This window comes from Peromyscus leucopus, chromosome 3, assembly GCF_004664715.2.
Source record: "Peromyscus leucopus breed LL Stock chromosome 3, UCI_PerLeu_2.1, whole genome shotgun sequence".
Classification (NCBI taxonomy): Eukaryota; Metazoa; Chordata; class Mammalia; order Rodentia; family Cricetidae; genus Peromyscus; species Peromyscus leucopus.
The window spans coordinates 112605828-112625462 of NC_051065.1; the positions used below are offsets into that span (position 1 = coordinate 112605828).

Genomic DNA, 19635 nt, shown 5'->3' on the forward strand with positions numbered 1-19635 from the left:
ACATAGTAGTTGGTGACGGTCCAGATCAATGCCCCATCCTTCTGTTGCTTGAATTCACATAAAGTAAGCATTGAAAAGGAGAAGAAACCCTCACTAAACTACTACGGACTCCTGTGTTTTAAGCCATTTAAATTTGAAGATTATTTTCATAGCCTATAATCATAGATGTAATATATACATGTTATCCATATATAATTATATATATAGATACATAGCAATGCCTAAATTGTAAATTCCACTATCCCCATTTTAGAAATATTGAGATAAAACCACACTCTTGAAACCTAACGTCTTGGCCAAACATTCCTTAATACATTGGGTCTTACTTGAAGTCATCCCCCAAGCGTTATGGTTAGATACTTAGGGTTTTTTTTTAGGGTTATCAGGTTATCTGAATTAATATTTTTGTCAAAATTGGATAATGCAGAGATAAAATGTCAGACCTAGTTAGAATCAACCTTGTGGGAGCAGAAATAATGTCTGGTCAATCAGAATTTTTATAAGTGATTATTCCAAAGTTAGGATACTTTCTTTCTCTCTCTCTCTCTCTCTCTCTCTCTCTTTTCTCTTCTCTCTCTCTCTCTCTCTCTCTCTCTCTCTCTCTCTCTCTCTCTCTGTGTGTGTGTGTGTCTATGTCTTGTGTGGTGGTGGTATGTGCGTATGCAGTGTAGTGTTTGTATGTGATATGGGTGTGTATTTATATGTATAGTGTATGTGGGAGGTATATGATGTTTTTGTATATGGTATGGGCATGTGTGTGTGTGATGATATTGGTGGTAGTGGTGGTGATGGTGTGTGTGTGTAAAAATGTGTGGTGTATATGTGGTATATGTATGTATAGTGTATATGTGGTGTATGCATATGTTGTGTGCTATCTGTGTGTGGTGTGGTGTGGTTTGTGTGTGTGTGGTGCATGTGTATATGGTGTGTGCATGTGTTTTAGTAAAGACTTAATGAATAGCCCCTGTGTTTGTTTAATTTTGAAACAGGATTTTATATAGGGTCTTCCAGGCACAGTCTGGCCTGGAACTCACTGAACAGTCCACACTGGCCTCAAATTCAGAGTAATCCTTCTGACCTAGCCTCCCATATGCTGGGGTTACAATAGTGACCCACTACTCCCAGCTAAAAATGTGAAACACTTCACAGATTTGGCTGTCATCCTTATATAGAGGCCGTGCTGATCTCTGTATCATTCCAGTTTTAATAACTGTACTGCCAAAACTAGCTGTGTCTTTTGAATAGTAACGATAACACAGACTCCTTGCTGTTATGATGTGCAAGATATGATTATGCAGTCACGCTTGAATTTTCCTCCAGTGTTGCAAGCCATTGCCAGTTTTCTGAGGTCTTGATACATTCTATCTAAAACAAGCTGAAATGAGGTGCTGTGTTTTATACGAACCTCCCCCAAATAATCAATCTCCCCCAATCCATGTGCTAGCAAGTCAATTTTCAGTACAAGGTGCTGAAAGGTGGGACCTAGTGGGCCATGATTAGGTCATGTGGTCCCACCTTCAACACATTAATGCTGTATAACTGTTTGACTCCATGTTGCTTTTCTTATTTTGGGTGGGCTTGAGACCATAGTATTCCTCCCCATCAAAGGATACATGAAGAAGATTCTTGCAGGATATAAGCTGGACTCTAAACTTTTAATGCAAGTTTTTCTTGCATTTACTTTTAAGTAAACTTCAGATCCTTATAGTTGTCTCATCAGCACTGTTTATTACAGCAATGCAAACACACCCACACACAACACATCCACACACAATACAGCCACACATAATACAGCCACACACAACAGAGCCACACACAACACACCTACACACAAACACAACCACACACAGCACAGCCACACATAACACACCCACATGCAACACACCCACACACAAACACAACCACACACAACATACCCACACACAAACACACCCACACACAATACACCCCCACACAACACACCCACACACAACACACCCACACACAAACACACCCACACACAAACACACCCACATACAATACACCCACACACAAACACTCCTACATACAATACACCCACACACAATACACCCACACACAACACACCCACACACAAACACACCCACACACAAACACACCCACACACAAACACATAAGGTTTCAAGATTTCCTTTAACTTCAGATTTATAATCAATCCAAGCTTTTAATTTGCTTATACCATGATAGTACAAACTAAACCAGTGATTCTTGAGCCCTAGACTAGGCGGGAAGTGGCACATCAATGGTGTATCAGTTAGAAGATATGTAAAAAGCATCTTTTTCTTTCAGTCCCACCTTGTGACTCTGAGACTGTGTGTTACACATTTGACTTGGAGATGTCAAAAAGATGAGTGGACAGTATTTGTATTTGTGACAGAGGAGGCAAGTTCCTCCTCAGCCCCTTGGTAAGAGGTTTTGCTTGCCCAGTTCTGCTTCTCCCAACCAAGCTGAGCATCCCTGTAAGTGGATTCTGTTGGGGCAAGAAAGAGCAAAGGAAACACGTATCAGTCACAGGACTGCTTGTTATCCAGTCCTATCAAGGTTTGCCCAAGAGGGCACTGAAACAATTGGGTAAAATGAAGATTTGAGATTATCCGAGGATTTCAATTACAGTATTTGTGCTCTTTCAGACCCCTATTAACATCCATAGCTGGTTTGGCAATGCTGTTGAGATTTATAAGGCTACCTCCCTGGTTAATGTATCCAACCTGAGGCCCACATGATCAGTATTCTTCTATTATCTTCGAATCTGGTTTCTAAGAGAGACATGTTTGTTGCCTGCTCAACTTAAAAATGACTGCCAACTCAGCAATAGCTACATCATTTGTAGTAAAAAACTGAATTCCACAAGATGTCAAATGGCTCTTTGTCAAAGCGGTTAGTTCCTTGCAAAGTCACAGGGGAGGAAAAAATATGGAAAAGGCATAATTTATGCCTCATTTATTGCTCACAGTCAAGAATGGCTCTCTCATTTCATTTTTTTGAAAAGTAAGAGAGATAGCCAGTAAGACAGGAAAGGTTACAGTGACTGTCCTCAGGAGCAGGGATAGGGACAGCTCCACTCTGCTGCTGGCCAGGCCACTGGCTTTGGTATAAGATAATTTGGATTCAAAATCTGGTTCTGCTTTCTTCTAACTGCAGTTGTTTGAATTAATTACTTAAGCTGTCTTTGTGCTTTAGTCTTTTTAATCTGGGAAACAGAGAGGCTGCTACCACATGTAGGGACACTGTAAGGACTGAAATTCAAAAGTATGCCTGGAGTCCTTGCTGACAGAATTAGTATCTTGATGATGATGGTAGGTCAAAGGCACAACATGGGATGAAATTATTTAGAACTAAATACCCATGCACAAGTAGAGCTGGGTGGATTGGAATCAAATGATGGTATTAACATTGACACCCTGGTTGCAGAGTTGTACTGTAATTAAGGGAACACTCACTCTGGTTGGAGCATGGATACATAATACCCAAACACTGTCCCCTTACTAGTTTCTCAATTACATGCAATTATCTGAGTAAAATGTGTGTGAAACAGTTAACAGCTGACTACCTGGAAATCACTTAGGATTTTCCAGTCAATTAGTGGTAATAACTTTTTGGTAAAGTACCCATTTGACTAATGGGTTACTTTGACTGATGAAGGGGGTGCATAGTACATCAGTTTGTCTTTAAATAGTAGCATAGGAGCCACTCTAGATAGTCTGATAAGATAGATATGGAATAAATGAATGTCATGGTTAGACATCTGACAGGATGGCTAGGGTAGGGCAAATAGGGAAATGGTTCGTAGCCCACACCCAAGAAACCTTGAAGTAATTGTGAACACATCCGAGTTGATGGTCCCCATAGCTTTCAAGATCAGACTGATTGATTGGGAAGAGCCCACAGATGGGGAGGCAAGCCACTGCCCATTATCTCAGCCACTCAGGAACTCTCTAGTGTTCCAACCAGCTACTGCAATGAATTGTCTGCCAGAAAATCCCACCGGAGAATGATGGCTACTATTTCTCTTCCATCTTCCTCTGCTTCCATGTGCCATATCTAAGCCAGAAACACACAGCATAATATGCTAGGAAGTATGGTTTTAAGGTTCTCCTGGTGATGAAGAGGAAATATTAAAAGGTATTATGGTGATGCATCACTATATTGATGTGAGTTAATGATAGATAATTCAACCTACCTGTTTGTATGGTCAGTATTTCTTTGTAAGAAGTCTTATTGTGAGGCGACACTGTTTCCAAAGTACAACTGCCCAGCAGACAGTAACAGTGATGTTTGGTTTGCTTCCTTCTCTGGTGACACTGGACAATGGTAGAATGGTGCACTCAAATAAGAGTCCATATCGACCTGCCATGGTAGCCTGAATGCAATCAAGTAGGCCATGCAAAGAAAATATCGTGTCTTGGGCCCTCAGCTTTCTGGTTTGATAGCCGCTCAGAACAGGTTTTGGAGTGGCCTTCCCTTCTTCACTCAGGCCCTGTATCTAGTGATTCTACCCAATAGTGTTGCTGTAGTTGGTGTTTGTTTTCTTGAGCAAAATCTATAGTGGCATATATGTCTTTTTGCTTATCCTTTATCTCTACCCTTCCCCCAAATATCATTCCTACAGATAGCACAACTTTTTCTTAACTTTTTTTGTAATTATATTTTCAGGGCCTAAAGGTACCTGAAACATGAACATGGTACAATAGATAAAAAGCTGAATAAAAGAAGGCTTCATGGAGGTCACCATGAGAAAAGTGGAGACACTCAGAGTTTAGTGTTAAACAGTATTATAAGACAGTGTAACTAACACCTTTAGTAAATAAAATGCCAATACATAAGTCTTCACTACAATTTAAGTGCCAGGTCATCTCATAGACACTTTCTGTAGCTTTTTTTATAATATTACAATGTGATTAGCAGGTATAGGAATCCTATATAAATAAGGAAAGAGAGGCTCACAAGCTCAAGTAATTAAATTGAAGTTTCTAAATCACAGGAGCCTCTCTTTTCACCATTTTCCCTGGATGCCTCACAGTGGTGATATGGCAGTCTTGTCACATTTGACTATTTGAGAAGCTGAAGCTTGACTCAAGGGTGGATTTCCACACTTATGCCCTACTCCTGGAAACTGCAGCAAACTGGCCAAACCACTCTTAGGAAGACGCAAGCGCCATTCACTGGCTGCTGCTTGCTCCACAACTGGAAGCTTCAGGAGTAGTCAGAGGAAAGGAACCATTAAGCTCATTAAGGCATGACCCTGGGGAGAAGATGGAGACCCACCAGCATGAGGTGGCTAAATGTAGACTCTGAGAACAGTGACTACCCATCCCGTGATAGTCCCATGAGTATGTCACTGGTTCTTTATCTTGGTTTCACAAGTCTTCAGAAATTATCCCTTTAATTGCATTCCGAACCATTTCTGTTCTCCCTGAAAAGAAGATTTAGATAGTGGTCAGACACGCAAACATACCTACGAGAGACTATAATGAAGTGAGCTAGATTAAATCATCACTTGAACATAGTCTCGGGTGCAGGTTTAAAAAAAAAAAGTAGCATAAGAGAGAAGCAATGAAAATGGAAAAGATAACTGTGACTCTCGGGATACAGTTCTGCTTATTGCATGAGTGGCTTTTTTCCCTCAGAATGGCTGTTTTCCTACTGACTTTGAGAAGTGTGGAGAATTCCTCTCAGCTGAGATGTGATCTGCTCAACCTATGACCTAAGGTTCTAACTCCTTGTCAGAATCATTCTGGTTCTTTGTGCTTACCCTGGGCATTGGGATTGAAAGTCCTGCTCTGGTGAGATGTGAAAAGCTTCTGTTCTTGTCCTTCAGAACCATGTTTTCAATGCTGGGGTCTCATTTTAAGGGGCTTGATCTTAAGCTGTTCAGATGAAGAGGGCTCCAGTCTTCAGAAACCAGCAGCCATTCAACTTACTGAGAAACATGCCTGAAACTTCACCCATTTGTCTCAGAAATTGAGAAATAGGAGCTTGGAACCTGAGAATTGGGAAATATGAAGAATTCATGTTTAAATGCCTTAACTATTGTGTCTCAGCCAGATGTAGCAACATATACCAACACTTGGGAAGCTGGAGTAGGAAGATTGTGAGGTTTTCACTCAAAAACAAAACAAAACTTCAACACATACACACACACACACACACACACACACACACACACACACACACAAATCCACATCACTTCCTACATATCTGAAAATAGAGAAGTATAATAAGCAATTTCACAGGACTAATATCGGGTTTTAATTGTGGCTTAAGATGACTTCATGGAACCTGGAGCTTATGCAGGGACACTTGGCTCAGTCTGGGAGGAAGGGACTGGTCCTGCCTGGACTGAGTCTACCAGGTTGATTGCAGTCCTCGGGGGAGGATTTGCCCTGGAGGAGGTGGCAATGGGGGTAGGCTGGGGGTAAGGGGAGGGGGTGGGAGGGGGAGAATAGGGGACCCCGTGGCTGATATGTAGAACTGAATGGTATTGTAAAATAAAATAAAAGAAAAAAAGAAAAAAAAGATGACTTCATGGTCAAATATTCATTGCTAAAAAGCATTTAATAAGATCTGAAGTCTCACCTACATAAGCCTGAGTGGATTATTTTCTAATATCAGTTTTTTTTAAATTCATAGGATTTGTTACCAAGACCCAAATTTTGACAAGGACATAGATACAAATGCCATACCAATATTAGCTTTAATTATTAATGTTTCTAATATTAATATTAGAGTGGAGTGTATAAGTTTGTAACAGTAACTGTCTTATTTATTTGTTTGTTTGTTTGTTTATCTATCTATTTATTTATTGGGGTTTTTTTTTGAGGCAGGGTTTCTCTGTGTAGTTTTGGTGCCTGTCCTGGATTTCCCTCTGTAGACCAGGCTGGCCTCGAACTCGCATAGATTCACCTAGCTCTGCCTCCCAAGTGCTGGGATTAAAGGCATATGCCACCACCGCCGGCCTTCTTTTTTATTTTTATCATTATGCAAGATAAATATTAATTGGCTTCTGGAATGGACACAACATAGACACACACGTGTTCCAGGGAACCTATGACAAACAATAGCACCTGCATCTTTGATCCTTTACATCCTTTCAGCTTCTGATTTACCCTCACTGGTGTCTACTCTTTACTTCTGTTATCATGAGTTGGTTTATTCCTTTTCAGACTAGTAATCATACAGTATAGTTCTACAGTGTACTTTTAAAGCAGCTTGTGATGATAATATATATTGTTCCATGTAATAACTTATTTCTTCCACACATTGAATCCACCACAATAGTTCACATTTTGAAATTTATCCAACCTTTCTTGAATAAGTTTGGAACTATTATGTGTTATTTTATAAACATCTACATACGCATCTTATGGCAAATATAAGTTTTGTATTTTGATTGGCTATAAAACTAAGAGTAGAATTGCTGGATTGAAGAAATGTATGTGTCTAGTTTTAGAAGATTCAGCTAAAGAGACTGGTACATACTAATAGTTGGTATATATTTGTGGCATGCCTTTGTGTGTGTGTATGCATGTGGGGGTGGAGTGTGTGTACTCAATGCACAAGTATTTGGAGGCTAGAGGGATCCACTTGTTGGTTTCCTCATAATGTTCTACCTCATTTTTGAGATAGGGTCACTGAACCTGAAGCTTGCTGCTTTAACTGGGCCGACTGGCCAGCAAGCTCCCTGGACCTTCCTGTCTCCACACCCTAATGATGGAGTTGCAGGCAGGGTGGCCTGGCCCAGATTTTACATGTGTGTTTACAATTCACACTCATGTCCCCTGCTTTCACAGCCAGTGCCCTTACCCACTGAGCAGTCTCTCTAACCATAGTGTTCAGTATTATCTGCTTTAGGCATTATTTTAAAAAAATCACATTGTTGGATGTATAGAAGTATCTCACTGCCATTTTATTTTGAGTTTAAAATTAGGAGCAGGAAACATAAATCATACAGAAATAGTTCAACTGGTAGCTAAGGGATTATTCCTCTATTTATGGAATATTTGAGTCTTGCACCTTGCCCAGAAAAGAGACAGAGTTTTTAAATCATCCAATGAGATTTGGGAACAAAGAGGACTGTGAGAGCCCAGCGCTAAAGTCAGTCTTTGGAAGTCTGAGCAGACACATCGCTGTGACTCTTGAGAACTCCTGGGTGGTGGCAGCTGCATTTTCTGTCTCATTAGGTATTCTCAACTTTGCCACACTCTTTGTTTAACAAATCGGAACATGGTGTGGCAAGGTGACAGAAGAGTTGTGGAGAATTCTCAGTGATGCTTATAATGGAGTCAGAACACCTGTGCACATCCAGTTGGTCTCTTCAGACTTCCAGCAAGAAAGCCAGCCGGCCCCTCCTAAAGGAAAAGTCAAAAAGACTTTTAACAATATTTGAGATAACATCTACCAACTTCTATAACATAAAAGAGAAGTTTTTCAAATGAGAATTATTTTCTGTAAGACTTAGGGTCTGTGAAACAGAACTCTCTCAGCAGATATTTATTCACACACACACACACACACACACACACACACACACACACACACACCCTATATCACACACACATACACAAAGGTGCTGAAATCTAACACGGTCATTTGTCCCTTATTCTGGAATCATCTTCGTACCACATGGTAATTGATGAGCTATGAAATAGGAACAACAAGTAGGAGCTTATGTGGATGGGACTGTCATTTCTCAGACATTATTTAAAGTGGTCCTCAACTTCCGCTCCACTTTGAAACAGCTAGCAATTTGAAAATCAAGAGTAGCTTGAATGACAATATGTAAATATACATATAATGAAAGCATATCATTTAGATGACTGAAAAGCTTCTGGGCAAACATAATATTGGTGAATATCAGCTCTCTACTTCTGTATAAAACAAATTCCAATAGAAAATTAACTTTATGGAGTATTAAATATATATTGTTCTTCAGTAGTCACAAATAAGCACATCTATTATAGATGTGAACATTTATATGAATATATAGTGTATGTTCTACTTGGCAAATTTGAGCATACATCCATTTCACGCATAGTGTTTTCATATGTGTGTAGCTGAATATTGCTCCATATAAATAGTAGCAATGGACAGTGCTGGTATCTTGCTTTATCGCCTTAGATCTTCATGTTCATTCAGTGTCCAAAAATGAAGGTTCTATAAAATTTAAAAGAAACAGTGGTAGAACATGGTCTCTTATATTTTCATATAGCTATGTAAGAGTTCATTAAAAAGCGAAAGTTTTCAAATCATGATGAAATTTTAATACAAAAAGAACAAAATTTATATAGCCATCATAATTCAATAGAACTATGTTCTCCTGACAGGTCTTCTGGTTCCTCATTATTTTTTCTTTACTAAAAAAATGCTGGAATAAGTTTCCATGTTTAATAATTTGTTAACACATGGGTTTTTATTATTAGGATGGTTCTATTAGCATGTTTAATTGGAGACTTTAGGTTTTGGAGGTACTTCTAGCGTGTTTTTTCTGCATAATTGTCTCTCTACATGTAGCATGATATCATTCCATTTAGATGATAGGAACTAAGAAGGTGAAAGGCATGTTCCAACCTGAAAACATGGCAATACATGTCAAGAACATATATGCACCCATGTACACACAACTTCCATCCTCACATGCATACCCCTCCAACCTCTCTAGGTCACAGAGAACCTCATAAAGTTCTATTCACCTACTTTTCAGCTGTGGCCTAGCTAACATGGTTGAGACAAGGCCCTTACTTTTCTGGATAGGGATTGGTTCAGTGCAAAGAGAAATACTGAGCCTAAATTGGTAGCATCATCATGGCCTAGGAACTTGTTAGAAATGCAAATTTTCAGGGACTAACTAAAATGGAAATTGTAGGAAGAACACCCAGTAGACTATGCTTCAACCAAGTCTTGTGGGTCATTTGGAAGCACACTGAGATTAGGCAGCTCTCACCTAATGATCTATAGGACCCCTTCCAATGTAATGAGACCCTCTCAGATCTCTAAGACTTTAGACGCCTTTCTGACCTTTCAGATTGCAAGTTTTATAAAAGCAAAAAGCAGGAGCGAAGTCTGACTATCAGAGCTATTACTTCCTAAAACAAACAACAAGAGCATGGGTATTAAAGGAATCCATTGCAAGCATAGTCAGCTTGTACACTCCTCTTTGTGCAGAAGGAGGATTGGCTTTTATTCACTATGCTTGACTGCCAGCTAGGAGACTATCCCACACAAAGAAACCAGGGGATCTTCATTAGCTATTCTCTCTTTTTTAGATTTCTTTTTAAGATTTATGTATTTATTATGCATGCAGTGCTCTGCTTGCTTGCATGCCTACATGCCAGAAAAGGGCACCAAATCTCATTATAGATGGTTGTGAGCCACCATGTGGTTGCTGGGAATTGAACTCAGGACCTCTGGAAGAGTAGCCAGTGCTCTTAACCTCTGAGCCATCTATCCAGCCAGCTATTGTCTCTTACCTGAATTCTGTCATGACTTCATACTGTCAGGAAAATCCACTGAGACTTGGCTCTAACAATAGAAACAGAAACTTGGAAGTCCATAATGATGTTTTGACCTGTTAGTTGTCTGGGAAGCATTATCTGCCGTTATTATCTGGATATGCAGTATCCCCACAAAAGATTTATGTGTTGGAACCTGTTCCCAGCTGGTGACATTATTCAGGGTATTTCTGAGAACTTACAGGGTAGGACTTAACTGAAGGAAGATCAGTCTTGGGAACATGTTCTTGGTGGTATCTTGTTCTCGGCTCCTCCCTGTCTTGCTCTCTGCATTCTGTCTAGCATGAAGTAAGAGACCTTTCTCTGCCATCTGTTCCTTCCTCCATGACATTTGACCCAACCACAAAGGGCCAAGTGACCTTGGAATGAACCCTTTAAAATCTCCAGCTAAAACAAATTCTTCCTAGTGGGTTTGTATGATTTGACAGGGTGATGAGAAAAAATAATTAATACAACCATACAAGCACAAATGCAGTTTCACTGATTATTAAAATTGATATGGACCTCCAATCTAAAATCAACCACGTTGGAACCTAAAGAGTGTTTGAAGAATTAGTTGCCTTTACTTACTTCCTGTGACTTTAATGACAATTCAGACAGGTCTAATGCACATCCAGCTTATGCATAACCTTACACAGCTAGCTTAATGCTGCTGATGCTCTTTCCTTATCTCTAAAATTAGATTCCCTGGGGATACTGAGAGACTATAATTTGTTAATTTATATAAAATGGATGACAATGTCTATCCCATAGAGCAATAAACAGTAGATTTTTCAGTCAAAAATTTTTTATCAGTTTTGACCAATTTAAGAAATCTATGTATGAAGTTGTATCTCATTAGTATAGCTACATGATTAGTTTAGGCAGTTCCACAGTTCTAATAATATTAAATATTAATAATGATATCAGAAATTTAAGTGAGGCATGGTGGTACCTGCCTTTTATCATAGCACCTAGGAGCCACAGGCAGGCAGACTTCTGTGAGTTTCAGGGCAAGCTGGTCTACATAACTAGTTCCAGACCAATGAGAGCTACACAATGAGACACTATCTCAAGAAATAAAGATGATGTAAACATTTATTTTTAGATCACTGATATGACAATGTAAGTTCAAGATTTTAAGTTTCCCCTTTTTAAATTTTTTTCTCATTTTATTTAAGAGTCCCCTAGAATGCATTTTATTATATAAACTACTCCCCAACTTCCCTCAGATCTGCCCTCTTCTGTTCTTACCAAACTTTGTGTCCTTTTTTTATTTTTATTTTTTGAAACCTACCTAGACAAGTGTGTGCTGCCCTTATATTTGTGGGTGTATTCTTTCCACCAGAGAGTGGCTAACCTGCTGAGGACCACATGCTTAGAGAAGAATGACTCTCCCTCTCTCTGCAGCTATCAATTACCAATAACTTCCCAGTTAAGGGTAGGACTTCACTCCTACCTCCCCTTTCCATGATGGCATGTTGTCTGGCTTGAGCTTGCATAGGCACAACCACTGTGAATTCAGATGTGCCACTGCCCTGCTAAGTCCTGAAGACACAGCTTCCTTGTCATCATCTACCATCTCTCTGGCTCTTACAATCTTTCCACCTCCTCTTCCATAATGATCCCTAGAAGAAAGGAATGTGGTAAAGGAATACCATTTAAGGCTAAGCATTCTCCAATCTCTTATTCTCTACACACTGATTGGTTAGGGATCTTTAGGCTCATTGCCATCTACTGCAAACAAAAACTCCTCAGATGAGGGTTGAGAAATGCACTACTCTATAAGTATAGCTGTAAGTCATTAGGAGTTGGTGTGATACTGTGGTCATTTAACATAATAATATTAATATGTTCTCCCTTAGAGTCCATGATCCATACAGTCACAGATTTCTGGCCTGGCAATAATGCCAGTTATGGGTTTCATTTTGTAGAATAAGACTTAAATCCGGTCAGAGATTGGTTGGTTGCTCATGTGAGGCTCATTCCATTATTGAACCAGTGAACATGTCTTACCAGGTCAGTTGTTAGTGTATCCCACAGGATGCACAGCTGGATAAGACTGATGGTCACATTCCTCCTCTGGTAGTGTGCATAATTCCTTCCAGCATTATGAAAGCTAGTAAGTGGTGGTGAAGCTTTCAGATCAGTACCAGCTTGGATTCTCCATGTTCAGTGACTCAAGCATGTGGTATCTTCAGCAATAGGGTCTTACTGACTAGTTCTGGAGGGTAACTAATAGCATTGACAATAGCCTGTAATGTTTTGGAGTCTATGGAACCTTGTTGTCCAATAATTTAAAAAGAGGCAGCCCACTCATAGCACTGGGGTTTTGTTGTTGTTGTTGTTGTTGTTAGCATGTGTTATCTAATAGAGGCATTGTTGCCCCACTGTGGGATAATTCTATTTTGATTATATATACATACGTATATATGTATACTACTACAGTAACAGTTTTCCATATGGCTTTTTCAAAGGGTCTTTAGTGTTATTTATGCCTCCTTTATCTTTTATTCATTTCCCCCTTCTACCCTTCCTCCCATCACCCATCCCGATTTGATCCTTCCTATTCCAGCATTCCCCTTTAATCCTTATACCTCTGTGTTCTATCTTTTCTTCCTTGACAGTAACCTGCCAGGCCCTCAACTTATTTTATTACAGAACACAATGACGATCATTCACCTTCAACACTCCCAACTTTAGCATACAATACCAGGGTGATCTTCCTAAAATGCAACTTTTACACAACCATCCCTTATTCGATGAAAATATGTGTCTAGCATACATTAATGAACATCTAGCACTTATTGTACTCCTGCATTACAACTCCTGTATTTGAATGTTGTAAACACACAGAATAAAAGAAGAGGTCATTTAAGATGGCAGTCTCTGTAGTAGGAGAGGGGTTGTTGTTAATGTAAATTATTATCACATTGTATGGGCAGTGCTGATGCAGAGGAATGTCCATGGCCCCAGGAACCAGAATGGATAAATAAATAGGGAAAAACAGCGAAGAAAGAGTCAGTGAAGGTCAGCGGAGAAGATGGGGTTTCTACTGTGCCGCCAAGGACAAGCTAGCCAATATCCACATATTTGCCACACTGCTCACATTTCCTATTTCTCCTCCTTACAAAACCCTGACTTCCCCCAGGAAAACCACCTACTTTTGCTCAAGCCTTTTGACAGAACTTCATTTCTTCAGACCTCACTCAGCAGGCTCATGCTGATATTATTCAGACCCAATAAAAGCCCACCTTTCTTCTTGCCAAAGTCATGGGTTCAGGGCTGGGCATATGGTCTGATTGGAACCATTGCAGTGACAATTTCCCTGGGATCTCTGGAAGCTCACAGCTCTGAGAGATCACGGCACCTTGGCTGAAGTCTCAAGTGGAAAATCTGCCTGCTATTCAAGCCAATGAAAAAGAACAGAGCAGGAGAGAGAGAGAGAGAGAGAGAGAGAGAGAGAGAGAGAGAGAGAGAGAGAGAGAGAGAGAGAGAGAGAAATGCCAGTTTCATCTCCTGGACCTAGAAGTTTCTAAAGTCAGTCCTATCCCTGTGTTGTTCAGATAATAGAGTCACTGGATTCAGCTTTTCTTTATGAAAGTGTCAGTTCTATCAACTCTGGACAGCAACTGGGGTATTTGCCAAAAGCAAAAAAGACATTCTCAGCCCCAAACCCAGCAAATGGGAAACTATGTGCCAGAGAGGGAGGGGTCGCCCAGTCCTCCAGATACAATGCTATTTCTTAACTGCTGTATTGGGTAGATGGGAAAAGCATCTTAAGAGAGACTGGATAGAGATACTGGAGTTAGTTCATGAAGAAAATTGTATAGCTTTTTAAACATGTATTAGGGTTGAGGGGGCTGAAGAAGACTCCAGATGCCAACCTCAGACCTCCATATACATACATATGCACATATGTGCACATATACCATCTATATGCATACATATAATCACCTAGACCACACAAACAACATGATATGATATATAAATATTAGAATATTCATGTATATTCTCTGCAATGGGGCAGATATTCTGGCTTTGTAGGTCAAGAGATCTCATCTGGTCTTTGTCAAAACTTGTAGACTCTACCCTATAGCAGAAAGAAACTCATAAACCACATATACCCAAATTTGCATAATGCTTCATGAGGTCCAAAATATATTAACAATGTTTTCACTGATTCTTGCAGCGATTATTATGGGCTATTGTGCAGCTAAGCAGCTGTTAATTGTGTGTGGAGAGTGCAGTAAAGGAGGAGAATCAGAGACTGGCTTCATAGGCCATTGTGTTGACTCTTTTCTGAACAGTCAAAGCTCAGGAAAGGGAGCTGGCAGAAGCACTCCAAGGAGCCTGGGCTTAGATATATTAAGTTGGAGATGCTTATTAAGCAACCAGAAAAGCAGTTAAACAGAGTGGTTCTGTCCCAGGGATCCACCATTAATCTTACAGGCAGAAGTAGATGCTCATATTGCAGAGGCTTTGAAGAAGCAAGTTTTAATCTACATATGCTTGGCCCACATCCTCTCTGCCTCCTTCTCCTCCCCCTGTTTCTAAAGAGATTGATTTCACTTTGCATGAGATGCTACAGTATTTTCAATTTAAATAGAAATCTCAAATAAATTGGATTTAAAAATCTTCTCAGGGAAAAAGGAAACAATTTGCTTGCTGAGGTTTAATTTCAAGGCAAGAATCATAACCAGGGCTGTTTTAAACCTGGCCTCGATTGCTTTCCATGTGACACATGCTCTTGCATACAAAGAGGAATTACTGGAATTTCAAGGAAGTGGAGGTGGCCATGCCTGCACAAGCACAAAGCCACTGTCCAAGGGAGGGCCACGTCATGACTGTCCCTTCAAATCCACCCAGCACAAGCAACTGGCTACCTTCAACACCTTATCCCACTTAAGCTAACACGGGGGGGGGGGGGCAGCTGCTGTTAAATCTCCAGCAGACTTTGCCAGATGTGTAACTGATTCCAGCCAGCTGTTTTCAAAATAATGATATGTTTTGACTATGTGTTGACTATAACCCCACCCACACTGTCTATGTAACAGTGGTCTAAATGAAACTACTTGTTTTTCCTATATTCTCTTGGCTCCTGTAGAGAATTAGGGAAAGGAAGCATTTTGTCTGGTGTCTACTGATTAAGTCATGATGTTTAAAATGGCACCACACCAAACCATTCTGTTTTTATTGCTTTTATATCACTGTAACAGAGTACCTGGCAGAGGTGACTTAAAGGAGGAATGATTCATTTGGTCCATGATTTAAACAGATACAGCCCATGGTGGGGTGGAACGGATGCCTAGGACTAGAGCTTATATTGTAGGTTCTTAAGTCATTGTAGATTGAGAAGCAGAGAGTGTAAGCCAGAAGCAGAGAGCTGAGGCACTTAGCAAGCTAGCCTTTACCCCTTAAGCCCCACCCCTAAAGCCCTATATAAGTGATCTAAGGCCCTGAAAGATTCCACAACCTCCCAAAATAGTGTCTACAATCAGGAGAATAAACATTCAAACACATGTGCTTGTTGGAGATGTCTCATATCCAAGTTGTAGCATCCCGTAGGTTTGTGGCCATTGCATAATACAACTTGCATGGAGTTCAACTTTAAAACATGCCATTTTACTAGCCCAACTATCCTAAGTGTTGGCATAGTTAAGAAGTTCAGTATTTTCTGAGACTTGAGTCAGTTTCTTAACTATAAGCCCATGTAAAAGTCAAAAAGCAAGTTACAAACTTCCAATAAAAAAAAAATGACACACAGAAACCCTTCCCATTCCAAAGGAAGTAATGAGAGAGTGGCAAAGAAATACTACAGCAAAGCAAGACTGAAAACCCCAGGAGGAAGAACACCAAGTTCTGCTGTTCTGTGTCTGGCATCAAGGGCCAAATGGCTTGGAAAACCCTAACCTACAGCTATGAGATTTTTCATGTGGCAGCTCCATACAGTGCCTTGTCCCCAGCATCATGGGTTTTCCACTGCATCTTATCCTTCATCTTCATAGCTTTCACACAATGGCATCTCATGATGACTCTCTAGGACCTTCATATTCTCAGGCTTCATAGGATTTTTCTAGACCCTTAGCACAAGTCTCTACTACTATATTTACTTCTGCTTCCTATAAAATCAGTACCACGGGAAGACAATACATTCTGCTGCTCTCTTGAGATGTGTCCTGGTCTTGTTTTATCTGCAGTGGCAATAACTCTGCCACAAAGGGATGTTATATGGTCTTAAAATTTATTCCACCAAACAAAATAGTCCATTTTTTTAACATTGCCTTATTTAAATGACCAGAACCTAGGCAGAATGCAGGTAGACTCTTTGCCAAGTTGTAAAAAAGTGGCCTCTATACCAGTTACCAATAGATAACCTTACTCCTGTCTATAACGTCATGTGCCTAGTCTTCACTATATACATTCCTTTCAGGATTATCATCTTCCAAACTCTCACCAAAATGAGCTCTACTTAAAGAAGGCTGTAGCTAGAGTTTTCCTGCCTGGCCCACAGTCAGGACAAATCTTTGTCACCCGCCAGTCCCACAGCTGCTCAGACCCAATCAAGTAAACACAGAGACTTATATTGCTTACAGTCAGGACAAATCTTTGTCACCTGCCAGTCCCACAGCCGCTCAGACCCAACCAAGTAAACACAGAGACTTATATTGCTTACAAACTGTATGGCCGTGGCAGGCTTCTTGCTAACTGTTCTTATAGCTTAAATTAATCCATTTCCATAAATCTATACCTTGCCACGTGGCTTGTGGCTCACCGGCATCTTCACATGGTGCTTGTCATGGCAGCAGCTGGCAGTGACTCCTCTGCCTTCCTGTTCTTTCTTTTCTCCTCTGTTAGTCCCACCTATACTTCCAGCCAATCAGTGTTTTATTTATTGACCAATCAGAGCAATTTGACATACAGACCCTCTCACAGCAGAAGGCTATAACTCTTCTAGCTCCAAATTCTTCCACATTCTTCTTCTCCTAAACCAGTTATAAACATATGAACTGCCTGGTGAGATTCACAACACAAGGATTTCACTTATGATACCAGTTATCTTTATCAATCACATCACTGCTCCAGATAGCTGAGAGAAGTGACTCACGAGAAGGGTGTTTGGGCCCATACTTTAAGGGTGTGTAGTCTATCTTGGTGGCAAAGAATGACAGTGGTGTTTTGGTCCACGGTGGTGGGAATTTATAACACGTTACACCACAGCAGATCAGGAAAGAACGAGCTGCAACTACAAGTGGGGCCACCTATAGCCCTGAAATTCTACCCCCAAGTATCCATGTCTGCAGCTATATCCCATGTTTAAAAGATTTTACCACTTCTCAAAGCAGTGCTCCAGCTAGGAAAGTAAGGGTTCAAGCATGCTAGTCTGAGGGGGACATATCATATCAAAACCATAACACATTCTACAATTATGAAAACAATATGTTTTATGGGAAGTGTCTTAAGATATTTTAATTCTTCTCTTGATATTCCAGTAAATATAAGTAACTCATTATTACCTTAGAAAGCTTAGAATATCCTTGATTTTGAAAAAAAGAAACTATATTAAATCTATTGAATTTGGATGCTGGTTATTGACACCTGTCAATCATTCTGATCTCCATAGCTATTTGCCTCTAGTAGCTCAGTTATTGACATCTTGAACTATAATTTCTAGGGAGCTTAAACTCTTGTAATGAAATGTTAGTACAAATATGCCTTGAACTAGGAATCTCTGACTTCATTCCACTCAGTACTTTTTAAAACTGTTTTACCTACATTTCACTTAAATTTTGTAAATGTGGACTTTTCCTTCATTGGTAGGTTCTTATTAAAAGAAATTCTAGCTGCCTAGATAACTAGTTGCTAAATGAAGAAGTCAGTGTGGATGTGATTGTTCTTGCTTGATTTTGTCTGCATGAGAGAAGCAAACTGAAAAACGGGGTGATAATGACTTATTTGCCTGCAACATGTGTTTCAGATTTTTGGACTGAAAACCATCAGGTAGAATGTGCAATCTTTAGTTCTTCAAAGATAAAGCCACTCTTTCTGATCTGAAACACGCCCATGTTGTTCAAGCCATTTGACCAGCCCATGATCTGTGCAATGCTTTGAATATTAGCAAAGCCTGGACCTTGAGATCAGAAAGACATGGGTTTAAGTTTCAGCCTCACCACTTACTAACTTTGTGATTTAGAAAAAGTTTCTTGAACTTTCTATGCTTCCATTTTTCTGTTGTCTCAAGTAGTACTACTAGTTCATCCTGTTGTATAGTACTTGTAAGAGTTAATGCACTCTGCCTTACCATTGCATGTTACCTGGCAAAGCTAGGTGAACAGTGATGCACTAAGGTCTGTGAAGTAAACCTTTGTTGGATGTTGTCTATAGCAATGGTCTGTACAAGGTGAGCACTGAGTTAATTAGCTGGTAGACGTGTGAGCATTTAGGAAAATGAGTTCTCTTTGCACCACTTGGTATTTTGATATCAGAATCAAGGTTTTTTGAAGAATTTCTCAGTCACATTAATATTATCTATGTGTTGGTTGCTTATTTTAAAAACTATTCTAAATTAGATAAGAGTTTATTGTGATGCTTCATTTACACTATGTTTTGACAGTAAACTAAAGATGAAGTGAAGTAAAAATATCAGAAAATAGAGGACCTTTGGGATCCGATTAACCCAAAGAAGGAAGGTCATTATGAAAAGATGGAAATATTATAATATTTATAATATTTATTATATATTATAAATAAATCATATATTATTATATATAAATATTATAATGTGTCCCTGAGTGTTTGAAAAACCTCACAGTTTAATTGCCAATAAGAGGCAGGCAGTGGTGGCACATGCCTTTAATTCCAGCACTCAGGAGTCAGAGCCAGGTTGATCTCTGTGAGTTCGAGGCCAGCCTGGTCTACAGAGTAAGTTCCAGGAAAGGCGCAAAGCTACACAGAGAAACCCTGTCGCCAAAAACAGAGAGAGAGAGAGAGAGAGAGACAGACAGACAGACAGACAGAATATGTCAATTTCCTTCAATTAAATCCCAAAAATTATGCTGTTAGGAAGAGTTGGGAGAAGCCTAATAGAACTCAGTGACAAAGTCTGGGTGGCTCTAACTAGAGTCAAACT

The 19635-nt window shown here is 39.8% G+C and overlaps 1 protein-coding gene and 1 pseudogene across 3 annotated transcripts in view; one reads left to right on the top strand and one right to left on the bottom strand.

Annotated features, from left to right (window-relative positions):
* Tafa1 (TAFA chemokine like family member 1) overlaps positions 1–19635 on the top strand; it is a 517733-nt gene that overhangs the window by 433800 nt on the left and 64298 nt on the right. The window lies entirely within an intron of this gene.
* Positions 1128–1228, bottom strand: LOC114682162 (annotated as a pseudogene).